The following is a 12,514-nucleotide window of genomic DNA, read 5'->3' as shown; positions in this document are numbered from 1 at the left end:
ATTTCGATGTCGTATACATTGTCTTAACATTATAAAGTAATACAGAACCTTAAACAAAATATATTTTAAAATCTTTTTGGAAGAATGCATATTAAAACTGGATACCAACCTGATTTTTAACTAACCTAAATAACAGCTGAAATAATATCGTTGATATTTTTTGAAAGATTTATGGAAACGTTTGGCTTAGAAATGTACAGAACAGGAACCGTAGAAGAAACTTGAAAAGAAAATATAAAGAAAATTTTTTTTGTATTTTCCCTAAGTCAAATAACTAGTCTTTCAATCCCCAAACACGATGTTTAAATGCGCCAAGTCTCAACCAGAAGACGAAGGGCGTGTTATTCGCAGCTATTGTTTGATTCATCGATAAAAAATAGCTTAGCTCGTTAACTGAATGCTACGGAATTCTTGTAAATATATATACATATATCTGTAATAAAAAAAATACTTTCCACTTTTAGAAAATTAGTCTGAAAATAATCCAAGCGCCTCACCATGAGCGAAAGGGGAATTATAAAAAATAACATAAGTAAAAAAAATATTTAATTTAATCGACTTGGTGGGAACCATACAATAAGTCTCCAAAGTACACTGTAAAATCATTTCTTTGAATATTAAATATTGAAAAGTGTAAAAGTATGAAAACCATATTTATTTCTTAAATAAGAAAGTATAATAATGTTGTAACTCTCGTGTATTTTTTGGTAAACGTTAGAGTGTTTGTTTGTAGTTATGTACAAAGCTACACAATGGAATATCTGTGTTGTGCCCTTTGCGAGTATCAAAACTCAGTGTCTAGCATTAGATGTTCGGAGACTTCCGCTGTGCCGGTGAGGGCGCTAGATCGGAGTCTAAAGAGTGCTCTAATGAACTTCTTTGAAAAAAGGATATAATGTTAAGCAACCACACGACATGACATAATGCACTTAAGTTAAAAATATCATATCACTTAATATAAATATTTTCTTTTTCTACGACTCGTAAATTTATACTGGTTTAAACCAGTTATATTGTATTAAGCCAGAGAGATCATTTAAATAGTATTTTTAGCATATTCTTCTATGTGTTTAACTCTAGGTGTTATTGACAGCTTCCGTGAAATCGATTGGGTTTTTAAAACATATATTTTTTGGGTCACAAGGTCCCTAATAATATACATGCTGAAAAAAAAAATCAAACTCATACTATCATTACTTCAATTAATCCTAGTATTTACCGCTACCATGTATGTTATACAGGGTGTTCGGAAAGTCACTGTGTACTTATATATTCATTAACATACAAAACTGCACAGTGGCTTTCCGAACACACTGTACAATGATTTCACCTATAATTTGCAAGTTCTTTACAAAGTGTTCTATGAGGTTAAAACACAAGACATAACTCAATATGTAAATCTAATTACTAGTGGTCGGCATAACAGTAAGTTGATAATTTCAGAGTTAAAAAAGTTTAACTTTAGGCTGCATACCCCTTACAAAATTATGAGCATTTGACTTTTCTGGACAACTATATTTTATTTGTTTTAATAATATTACAAGCAAAATGGAGGTTCCATCTCAGCGTGGCCGAGTGGTCTCAAGTGCCAAACTCAAGATGTTGAAATCTTCCGTTCCAGGAATGGGTGTGTGAATTTTGGTTTCGAAAGAAGGCGTGGGTAAGAATTCCACTTCTGACAACCTTTTTATCTGACATATATGAAATCTAAATTTTCAAGATTTTAAGTTAACATTTTTCCTATTTCTATAATGTTCATACATAAAATATTGCATATCAATATTAAACAGACGAAAACCATGTGTGTTTGACAAATAAATGTCATTTCACATACGAAAGGAAATGGTTTGGTTTGAATTTCGTGCAAAGCTACTCGAGGGCTATCTGCGCTCGCCGTCCCTAATTTGGCAGTGTAAGACTAGAGGGAAGGCAGATAGTCATCACCACCCACCACCAACTCTTGGACTACTCTTTTACCAACGAATAGTGAGATTGACCGTTACTTTATAACGCCCACACGGCTGAAAGGGCGAGCATGTTTGGTGTGACGGGAATTCGAACTCGCGACCCTCAGAGTAGGAGTCGAATGCCTGAACCACCTGGCCATGCCGGGCCGAAAGGAAATGTACCGTCGAACATATATTAAGTAATTTCACACAACAAACAATTTATTTCTTTTTGAAATAAAACTAGTACTTGAAACAAACGTTTTTGGATGGCTAATATATATACATATGTATATAGTTGTGTGATAAAGTACATGAGACTTTATTATGTGTTTCCAAAAATAAATTTATGTTTCCTATTTCAACTTTATTTTGGTTTGTTTCATTTCATGTTAATTGTTATTATATCCATATTTATGTACTTTCTTCTTACGTTTAATTAGCTTTCTCTACAGGTTTTTCAATGCATAATGCTGGCTGGTTCACATCTTGCAAGTTAGTGGTATAATACTATTTTCCCAGTGAGAAATATTATTGGCACTAGATGGCTTTGCGGTCTTTGTTGCGATAGCATGGTCGTCAGCAAATTAGCTTCACTCTGCGTATACAAGTTGATCAGACGTTTTTCAATTATCAATATATAATAGTTATTCAATGTTGTGCTATAATCACGTGATTATAACAATATAAATAAGGTTAACAAATAAAAGTATAAATTAAAAGAAAAGAAAATTGAAGACTGAAAGGCCAATGTTCAGCTAGATTTTCATGCGGACCTGACGTTTGCTTCGGATCTTACTAGCCAATTTGGTAGTAAGTTCACAGGATGATTTCATGGATTATAGTTTCCTGTATGATAGTCCCTTATGAAAGACTGTCATCTTCAGTAAGCTGCTTTGCGTGTGTATATCTTATCGTGCACTACTAATCCACCCAGCTCGAAACGAAAGTAATTTTACTGTGATTTTTTGTTTATAACGTAAGGTTTGTTTGTTTTGTTTGTTTTTTGGAATTTCGCACAAAGCTACTCGAGGGCTATCTGTGCTAGCCGTCCCTAATTTAGCAGTGTAAGACTAGAGGGAAGGCAGCTAGTCATCACCACCCACCGCCAACTCTTGGGCTACTCTTTTACCAACGAATAGTGGGATTGACCGTCACATTATAACGCCCCCACGGCTGGGAGGGCGAGCATGTTTGGCGCGACGCGGATGTAAACCAGCGACCCTCAGATTACGAGTCGCACGCCTTAACGCGCTTGGTCATGCCGGGCCTATAACGTAAGGATACTTAAATAAAATTATGCGGATTGTTGATAAACATTACAAAGCTTTCTAACACAAAATATGAGGTTTTTGAATTAAGTGTTAAGATTTTTTTTAGTTCAAGATTTTTAAAAATATTGTAATTCGTCATAAACTATGGGCTTTATACTTAGCTATCACAAACATTATAATTTCTGCATTCAACAGACCACGTTACACTCATAATCTATATTTTGGGTTTCTTTTGGCCCAACATGGCCAGAGGGTTAAGGCACTCGAATCGTAATATGAGGGCCGAGGGTTCGAATCCCCTTCACCCCAAACATGCTCGCCCTTTCAGCCGTGGAGGCGTTATAACGTGACGGTCAATCCCACTATTAGATGGTAAAAGAGTAGCCCAATAGTTGTAAGTGGGTGGTGATGATTAACTGCCTTCCCTCTAGTCTTACACTGCTAAATTAAGGACGGCTAGCACAGATAGCCCTCGAGTAGCTTTGTGCGAAATTCAAAAACAAACAAACAAATTTTACGAATACATCTATATATATATATATATTTCAATATATATACTGGAAACCGGAAATACCTGTCAACTGACAAGAAATATTTAAATTTAATTAACCTTGAATGCCTTACTCCTCATTGAATATGATAAAAGCGTGGCTGTTTAAGAAACAATCCAGCAACTTTCATACTTTGACCTTAAATCTCTTTAGAATATTCAATGTTGTCTAAAGCGTCAAAGCGCCAAAATTGTTTAGGATTGGCTCAATAGACTGGGAATAATTAACCTCCAGGCTTTAGAAAATAGAAATAGGGTTAAGTTGAATTTTGACTAACTTAGAGCATTCTCCACAGTTCAGTGTTTACATAGAAATTTTGGTTAAGACTAGACAATGGGTTTGGAGGAGTTAGGGTGCAAGCAAATACATGTCGTCCATGTATATATATGTTACAGTAACATTTTTTTCATTCGCGCAAAGCTACACGAGGGCTATCTATGCTAGCTGTCCCTAATTTAACAGTGTAAGACTAGAGAGAAGGCATGTAGTCATCACCACCCATCGCCATCTCTTGGTCTACTTTTTTACCAACGAATAGTGGTATTGACCGTCATATTATAACGGTCTCACGGTTGAAAGGATGAGCATGTTTGGTGTGACAGGGATTCGAACCCGCGACCCTAAGATTACAAGTTTATTGCCTTAACCAACTGGCTATGCTGGGCCGTTACAATAATGAAAAACATACTTGGTAATTTCAACTAAACAATAACGTCGGGATTCAAAATAAAGTTGTTGCTCATGGAATTTTGGACAAAGCTACTCGTGGGCTACTCTAATCGTAGAGTGGGATTTTACTGTCATTCTTACAAAACATCCACAGCCCCTCTATGTGTAACACAATTATTATTAATATTTTGGCTCTTCAAGGGAAACAGTCCAGCCCATAACCTGTGAGGCGCGTTAGGCCTGAAATAAACATGGAAATTAAATTTTCTGACCACACAATAGCTAGGTTTAGCGTATGCGATCATGCAACCGTGTTTTAGTATTATAATACATTTAGTAGTATTTTTCATATAGTAAATATGCTGTTAATTTGGTTGTTATTAAACATTATTGAATATAAATATTAAATACGACAGAATAGTATTTGTTTAACGGATGTGTTTCACTTGACATGAAAACATATTAACACAATTATTCATCTAATAAATTTAGTATAATTTTTATCTTGTATATAAATTGTTAATTTTGCAGTTACCAAAACTGTTGCAAAGAAGTCTGTATAATGTGTGTTTTCTTATAGCAAAGCCACATCAGGTTATCTGCTGAGTCCACCGAGAATAATCGATTCCCTGATTTTAGTGTTTTAAATCCGTAAACTTACCGTTGTAGTACTCTATATAATAGTAAAATTATGTTGTCTATAATATGTCCATGTAACTACACTGTACTTCGCAGATGAATCCTCACCAACTACTTTGACATGGGTGTTAAGTCAATGGGGATTTACATACAAATTATCAGATTTGCATTTTGTGGTTTTTATAGACGTTATACATTTACATACAAACGAAGCAAATTTTCATGTCCTGAAATAATCTTCCATTAATTATAAATTTACATAACTCCGGCTAGAATTAAATAAAGTTGTATTTAAAATTCATTTGGCACAAGAAACCAAAGGTCAGTAAAATTTTCAGTTATTGAAAAATCTAATATAGTTGAAATTTCAAATATTAATGTTACATTATTTAAAGAAACAAAACAAAATATATTTTGTCAGAAGTGGGATTCGAACCCACGCCTCCATTCGGAGACCAGAATACACACCGCCGTTCCTACAACGGAAGGTTTATTCACCTTGAGTCTGGCGCCTTAGACCGCTCGGCCATCCTGACAATGTAAGATATTTGTAACTTTATTATTTAAAATAATGTATTATTTATTTAAAAGTTGTTTTTTGTATTTATTTTGATAAGTGCAGACAAATAAATTACAATCACTACTGAAATTTACACACTTAGTAAATATATCATATACAGAGCACATTGCTTTCCTTATCACTGCAAGTTTATCGCTAAGCAGGAAAGTACATCCACCCGTGACATGATTAAATCAAAATAGTTCAGTTAATAATTTTGTTCTTAAACTTCTACAGCGGATTTCCGCGAAACATACCACAGGTCTCTCTAATATCTGACTCATTAATAAAGGTAACTCTCCTGATTCTGAAGTTGAACGCAAATGGAGGTAAACATGGAAGCTATAGAATTTTTAGCACAATAAACATCCAAACAAGTTAAATAATGGCAACACACACTCTACATTCAAGTAATTGACTCATTTTCAGTGTTATAAAATGTGATGATCGGTTTTAATATCTTTATTATGTACCGATTTTTGCATTTTCTATTTCAGACTAATAATGCATACACACACAAAAAACACACATATATATACACACTTGAACTTTTGACACATTCTATTTATAATATTTTTATATGTGAAGCATTTTTAAAACTCTTGATTAAAATAAAATTGTGTGTCAAGTTATATTATATTCAGTAAAATACTCTCAGTTTCTCAAACCTTTCATTTTCTCCAAGTCATTGAAATATTGGTGTATTTTTCCTAAAGTCTGCATTAACCATGCTATACACATTATCATAATTAGATCCATGGTGGTTATTTAAGTTAATACATTTTTTATGTTTGAAAGATAACCAGGCACGGTCAGAAACTGCTATCTTCCCATTTCACAAATTTATATTACATGCCTCGTGAATATGGGGGATTTTGAACTAACGGGGGCGGTGGTTTTAATTAGAAACATAAATGTTTGATGCTACACTTTCTTTACAGAACGTCTGAAGACATCAGGGAAAGATGGGTTTGAAAAGATTTGGCAGTGGCGGCGCCAGGGGGGGCTTTAAAAAAAAACAACCTTTTATGCTTACAAGTTATTCAGTACAGCGCCAAGAAAAGAAACGGGTAATTTTGGTTTCATGAAAAATTATATTTTACAGTTGAAACCCCCTCAGCCCCCCCAATATTGTTACCTACATATATTTATAAAATATGGAAAATACAATCGTCGTTATTGCTTAACAATTAACATCAAAGAGACATTGATCTGTAGAACTCAACGTCTTCATTAAGACGGAAGTATCTGTCATGCGTCCCATAGCAACGTACTGAATGCACTGAAACTCATGCGCTGTATTGCCGCTCCCTGTGTAATGCCATTCTATCTTGAGCTTTGACGAAGATTAGACAACCACGTTGAGTTCAAGTTACAACAGATCATCAGGGATTTTTCTTGATAAACCGAAGGTTTCACAGGTATTTACTCATTAATTTCATTTATCTTTTATTGAAAAGTAAAACATGGCATGCATGTATAAGTGTACTGTGTATAGGTCAAAACTATGAAGCATTTAGTCGGTGTTGTGTCCTCTGTGAGATTATTTTGCATTGTGTATCAGCAATCCAAGATTGTACTGATGATTGTGGGATACACTTAAAATTGTGACTTACAATCCAATTAATGTTATACTTATGATTAGATAATAACCTTACATGTTAACTGACCAAATAATATTTCTAAACAATTCTAGAATGAATTTCGAAATTGCCATTAGGCTATTTAGAAGTGCCTAATTTAATGTAATGTAGTAGTTACTTTATTGTAGCAGGTGCTTGTCACACTTATGATAATAAGAACAATATCACAATCACAGTTTGTCCTGTATGAATAATGTGAACTTATGAAGAAACCAGCCTTTCTGTGAAGGTCAACTACAATTTGGACATTTTGTTTTGGTGTTACTATGACCATTCAATATCCAGGCCGCAGGTTTGCTTTGTTCGAGTACGCAATTCCCGCCTCGAACGCCTTAAGCATATGATCACTGAGCCGCTGACCATGGTGTATGCTCTGCGTATGGCTAACGATCGGCTCAGCTTGATCGAGATCCAGATGCCAGTCGCACGCCACACACATCCCACTCACTCCCATTAGCTGCCCACAGTTTTACAACATGTCCTATCAAAGCTGTGTTTGTGTTCCCTAATTAGCCCTGTAATTTTACATTATCATTAACCTCTAATTAAGTACTTGTGCTATATTGTTAAAGATAAACATTTTCTCTAACAGTATTATATGGATATGTTCTGGATTTTCATGTGCTATTAATGTAATTTGGTGATTTTAATGCCGCAGAACAGTTGTTCGTAATGTTGAACTATGTTTAGTTGTTATTTGTTCCTTATTCATGAAATGACCCAATAATATGTACGTTACACCTTTTTCCTTAGATTTCGAAGTTTAAAATGAATATCTTTTGTAAGTCCTAATGCCAATATAAGGAGAGAAATTCCCAATCGTTTCATATAAACTAACACAACTTTGAAGTAAGAAGTGGTAATAGCAGTCAGCCAGCTCGAGGGTCACTTTGACGTTCACACATTCTGTATAAAAGGGAGTTATGTTTTTTTTACGTGGCTCTCGCTCTCTCTGGTACTCGGCCTCACACTGGAACACACACTTAGTTTGGATTAATAAAAGAAAATAAAAATCAGTGAGTCTTTTTCAAACAAGGACACCTACACACAAGACATGAGTCAGACATCACCCACTAAAACATAAACCAGTCATACTACACATAGGGTTGATTATGCAACACTACCTGCTACCCAAGAAGAGGCAGCAAGTAGATGGTCCCACAAACACATGTGGTGCAAGTGAGGAGGACAGTAATGATCGTGATGGTGAGAATGTGGACACGACTAGTGCGGGTCCCCAGCCGCAAGAGGGCACCACTTACACCCAGGGTGAAAAACTACCACCAGAACCCAAGGACCTGAGCCAGCTTCCATATAGTGGTCCTACCTGTCTGGACTTAAAAAGATACCTGGCAACAGAATACAGCAGCCACTCGCATGTCGTCTTTTCAGTCACACACACTTCAGTAAAATTGAGAAGTCCTTCACCCATGAAGGCTTCCGGAACTGGAAAAAGGTGACCACATCACTGAAGTCCCATGATAACTCTGCAGGACACAAGTTTGCCATGCAAGCTTGGGCAGAGTTTAAATTGCAGAAAACAAAGGGTGCAAGGATCCAACATGCTCTCGATACAAGCCATGCTAAAACTGTGGAGGAAAACCGACATTACATAAGAGCCGTGATAGATGCACTGCTCTACACAGCCTGTCAGAATGAAGCCCAGAGAGGTCACAGGGAAGGTAGTCAGTCAAATAACAGGGGCAATTTCCTGGAACTTCTTGACATGATTTTCAGGTATGATGAAATTGTGAAGAAGAAGCTGAGTGGTCCTGGCAATGCCAAGTACATGCACCATGATATCCAAAACGAACTGCTTGACATCATAGCTGGAATGATCAGGAAGGCTATCAGCAAAGAGGTCATGAAAGCTGAGCATTTTGCTCTAATGGTGGATGAAACAAAGGATGTGAGCAAACAAGAACAGCTGTCCATTATGGTTAGGTACCTCCACGAGGAGTTTCTGGACTTCACAGCTGCTGAGGGTTTGGATGCAGATTCATTGCTCAAGAAAATCATGGAGACTCTGGCTAAATGTGGTATTGTCCATAATGCCTGCATTGGCCAGTGCTATGACGGTGCTGCAGTCATGTCAGGGCACAACAGTGGCGTACTGGAGAGGTTCAGGAAAGAGGTGTTTCAGGCTGTGTATGTCCACTGCTATGCACACAGGCTCAACCTTGTGCTAGTTGATTGTGTGCACAATGTCCAGGCTGCAGCAGAGTTCTTTGTGACAATTCAAAAGCTGTACAAATTCTTTTCTACATCAGTTGTGCATGAAGAATTTCTAAAGGTACAGAAGGAACTTGAACCCGTGAACCAACACATAGAGTTGAAGCGACTGTCAGACACAAGATAGGCCTGCCAACATGCTGCTTGTCTGGCTGTGAAAAAATCACTCCCTGCCATTGTGACAACCATAAAGCGTCTTGTGGAGGGGGACAATGTCCACAGAGCCACTGAATCAAAGGGCCTGTGCATCCTCCTAGATCAGCAGTTCATAACCAGTCTAGTGGCCATAGAAAAACTACTGCTGATAACAAAACTGCTATCAGATCACCTCCAGTCACCTGACCTGCAGCTGGCCTCTGCAGAGGACCTAGTACAATCTGTCATCTCTGGTCTCTCAGAAATGAGAACTGAAGCAGCATGCAAAGACTTGGAAGAGTCTACTGAGGATATATGTAAGAAAGTGGGAATACACACTGAAACGGTGCATTAAGGTGGACAGCAAACTGCCCTCAAACACCTGGACGAATTTATAATCACATCTAGTACTGGCCAAAGAGATGAACCAACACCAGATGCCAGGAGACACACCTTCTATGCCATCATAGACAGGATGCTCAACGAGCTGAAAAGAAGATTCTCCTCTGATACCTGCAGCGTTCTGATGAGTGCAGTTACATTGAACCCCAAACACTCCACATTTCTTGATAAGCAAGCACTCTTAGGAATGGCAGCAAACAATGGTGTAGCAGAGGATGACCTTGCAGTGGAGGTCCACCAGTTGAACCGGCTAATTGCCAGGAAGAAAGACAAGGGGAAGGAAGTATCCACACCATTGGAGCTTGCAGCCATGCTGCAGCCATACAAGGATGCCTTCATGGATCTCCACAAACTTGTATGCATTGCTGTGACCCTGCCTGTCACTTCAGCTGCCTGTGAGAGAAGTTTCTCATGTCTGAAGCTTCTCAAGACATACTTGCGCAACAGCAATGGTAACAACCGCACCAGCAACCTTGCTGTCATATCAGGAGGGCAAAACAACTCGATATTGATACTGTTATAGACACATTTGCTGCCAATCACCAGAACAGGTGCATTGTTTTGAAGTAATATTGACTATAAACACAACATGATGAAAGATAGTTAGCCTGATAGTGACCTTACTTTTCCTCAGAGTGTATTAACTTCACATGGGATAATTAGTTTCTGTCATGCAAACTATGCCTTTATGTTATATTTCTTTTGATTTGTAGCTTTACTCTTAATGGTATATTAACTATTCAATTTAAGGTAATCTTGATTTTCTTTATTATTATGTATTACCTTGGATGGAATTTAGGTGAGCTTCCTTTTTTACATATAGGCATATTATCATGAACAGATTATTTCTAATTTGTAATAATGAATTATTAATCAGAGTATGAGTTTCCAATGAAAACTGCATTGAAAACGCAGTTCAAAATAGCACATCTTTCTAAAATGTTCCTTGGTACTTACATTATTATAATTTACCATCTAGATGGTAAAGCACTATCTCAAATATCAAATGCCTTCATATTGATGGCATTTTGGGAAGCTCTTCCACAGTTTACCTCAGTCTCCCCATCGAAAATATGCTGACGCCGCCACTGAGATTTGGAAATAAGACGAAAGAAGGATATACCGTATTTCCTGGCATCGAAGACGCTATTTTTTCGCCAAAATAAGTCTCACAAATTAAACCTGCTTCTTCCAGACCGAAGGTTACGTTGCTCATAGGCCTAAACCTAAGCCTAGAGGAAGCGTTTCTATACCACACAGTAATCCAATCCCCTCTATGTGACCCACAACGAAATGTGTAAGTGACTTAGTATTAAATAACAAATAAATAAATAAGATAATCATAAATGATCACAAAATGCATTAGCGCTTCCACAGTAGGCTAAGGTAAACCAGTCAATGGTTTGTTTTCATCAGATAATTACATTTTTACTCACCTCAAACGATCTTGATATTAAGGCAACATTATAAGAACATATGAAAAGTAAAATTGCGGAAACAACATCCGGTAACGTCAGCCATTTGCAAAATATTGTAAGTTCGTTTTGGTTCCGTTCGGACCATTCTTTTCAGTTGTGAAACGATTTCAGATACAGACCTGTTCTCAGCAGGAGTTTTCTGTAACAGTTCAGCTGGATCAATTTTTTTAACACAGCCCATATTACGACTTTTACAAAAAATAGAGAGAAAAAGGGCACTCCTAGAATAGGTTTAGTATAACGTTATTACTGGTAATAATACAGATATTGCAGTGGTAATATAAGATATACACTTTCGTCGAAAGGCGGAATTCTTTTAAAACGATGTCCTCTACATTTGTATCTCCACAACAGGCAGTTGTCATCCATTCTACAAAGTTTCATCATGAATACTCTGCCTCAACAATCTATCAAAGAATATTTCATTTACTGTTGTACGATGGATTTATGCCATTTGTTGACAATAAAAAAACAACAAAAACCTTCTATACTTACAAGTTGTTCAGTACAGCGCCAAGAAAAGAAACGGGTAATTTTGGTTTCATGAAAAATTATATTTTACAGTTGAAGATGTGTTACATAAATGATGCTGGCTAGTTTAAACCTTCATATAAATATTATGGGGATATAAACTTTATGCATAAGTTTCATGTTTATGGCATGTATTTATAGAAGTTTAATTTGCTAGTAGGATATGTTTATATTTCTCTATAACTCTAGTAATGCTGAAAAACCTATTGTGATGTTTTATCTGGGTTACTTATAAGGCGCACTGTTTGTTTCTTATTTAGGCACAAAGTTACATAATGAGTAAACCGGTGCTTTGCCCACAGCAGGTATCCAAAGCTAGCTTTTAACGTTCTAAGGCTTTAAGTGACACTGTAAAAAGTAGATAATTGTAGCATTAGAAACTGCAACAGTGTTTTGATTACATTTGGCAGAATATTCCACATTTTTCTTCATATACTATTGAAATCCTTTGATAC

The 12,514-nt window shown here is 36.6% G+C and overlaps 1 non-coding gene across 1 annotated transcript; it reads right to left on the bottom strand.

Moving 5' to 3' along the window:
* Positions 1 to 5,494: 5,494 nt before the first annotated feature.
* TRNAL-CAA (transfer RNA leucine (anticodon CAA)) lies at positions 5,495 to 5,615 on the bottom strand. Its single transcript has 2 exons — positions 5,578 to 5,615; positions 5,495 to 5,540 (listed from the first exon to the last, which is right to left on the bottom strand). It is a non-coding gene; the product is annotated as a tRNA-Leu (tRNA).
* Between the last annotated feature and the right edge of the window lie 6,899 nt (positions 5,616 to 12,514).

Source organism: Tachypleus tridentatus, chromosome 2 (genome assembly GCF_004210375.1).
Source record: "Tachypleus tridentatus isolate NWPU-2018 chromosome 2, ASM421037v1, whole genome shotgun sequence".
In the NCBI taxonomy this organism is placed as follows: domain Eukaryota; kingdom Metazoa; phylum Arthropoda; class Merostomata; order Xiphosura; family Limulidae; genus Tachypleus; species Tachypleus tridentatus.
The sequence above is the reverse complement of the archived record's forward strand: the minus strand, read 5'-3'. Positions and strand labels throughout refer to the sequence as shown.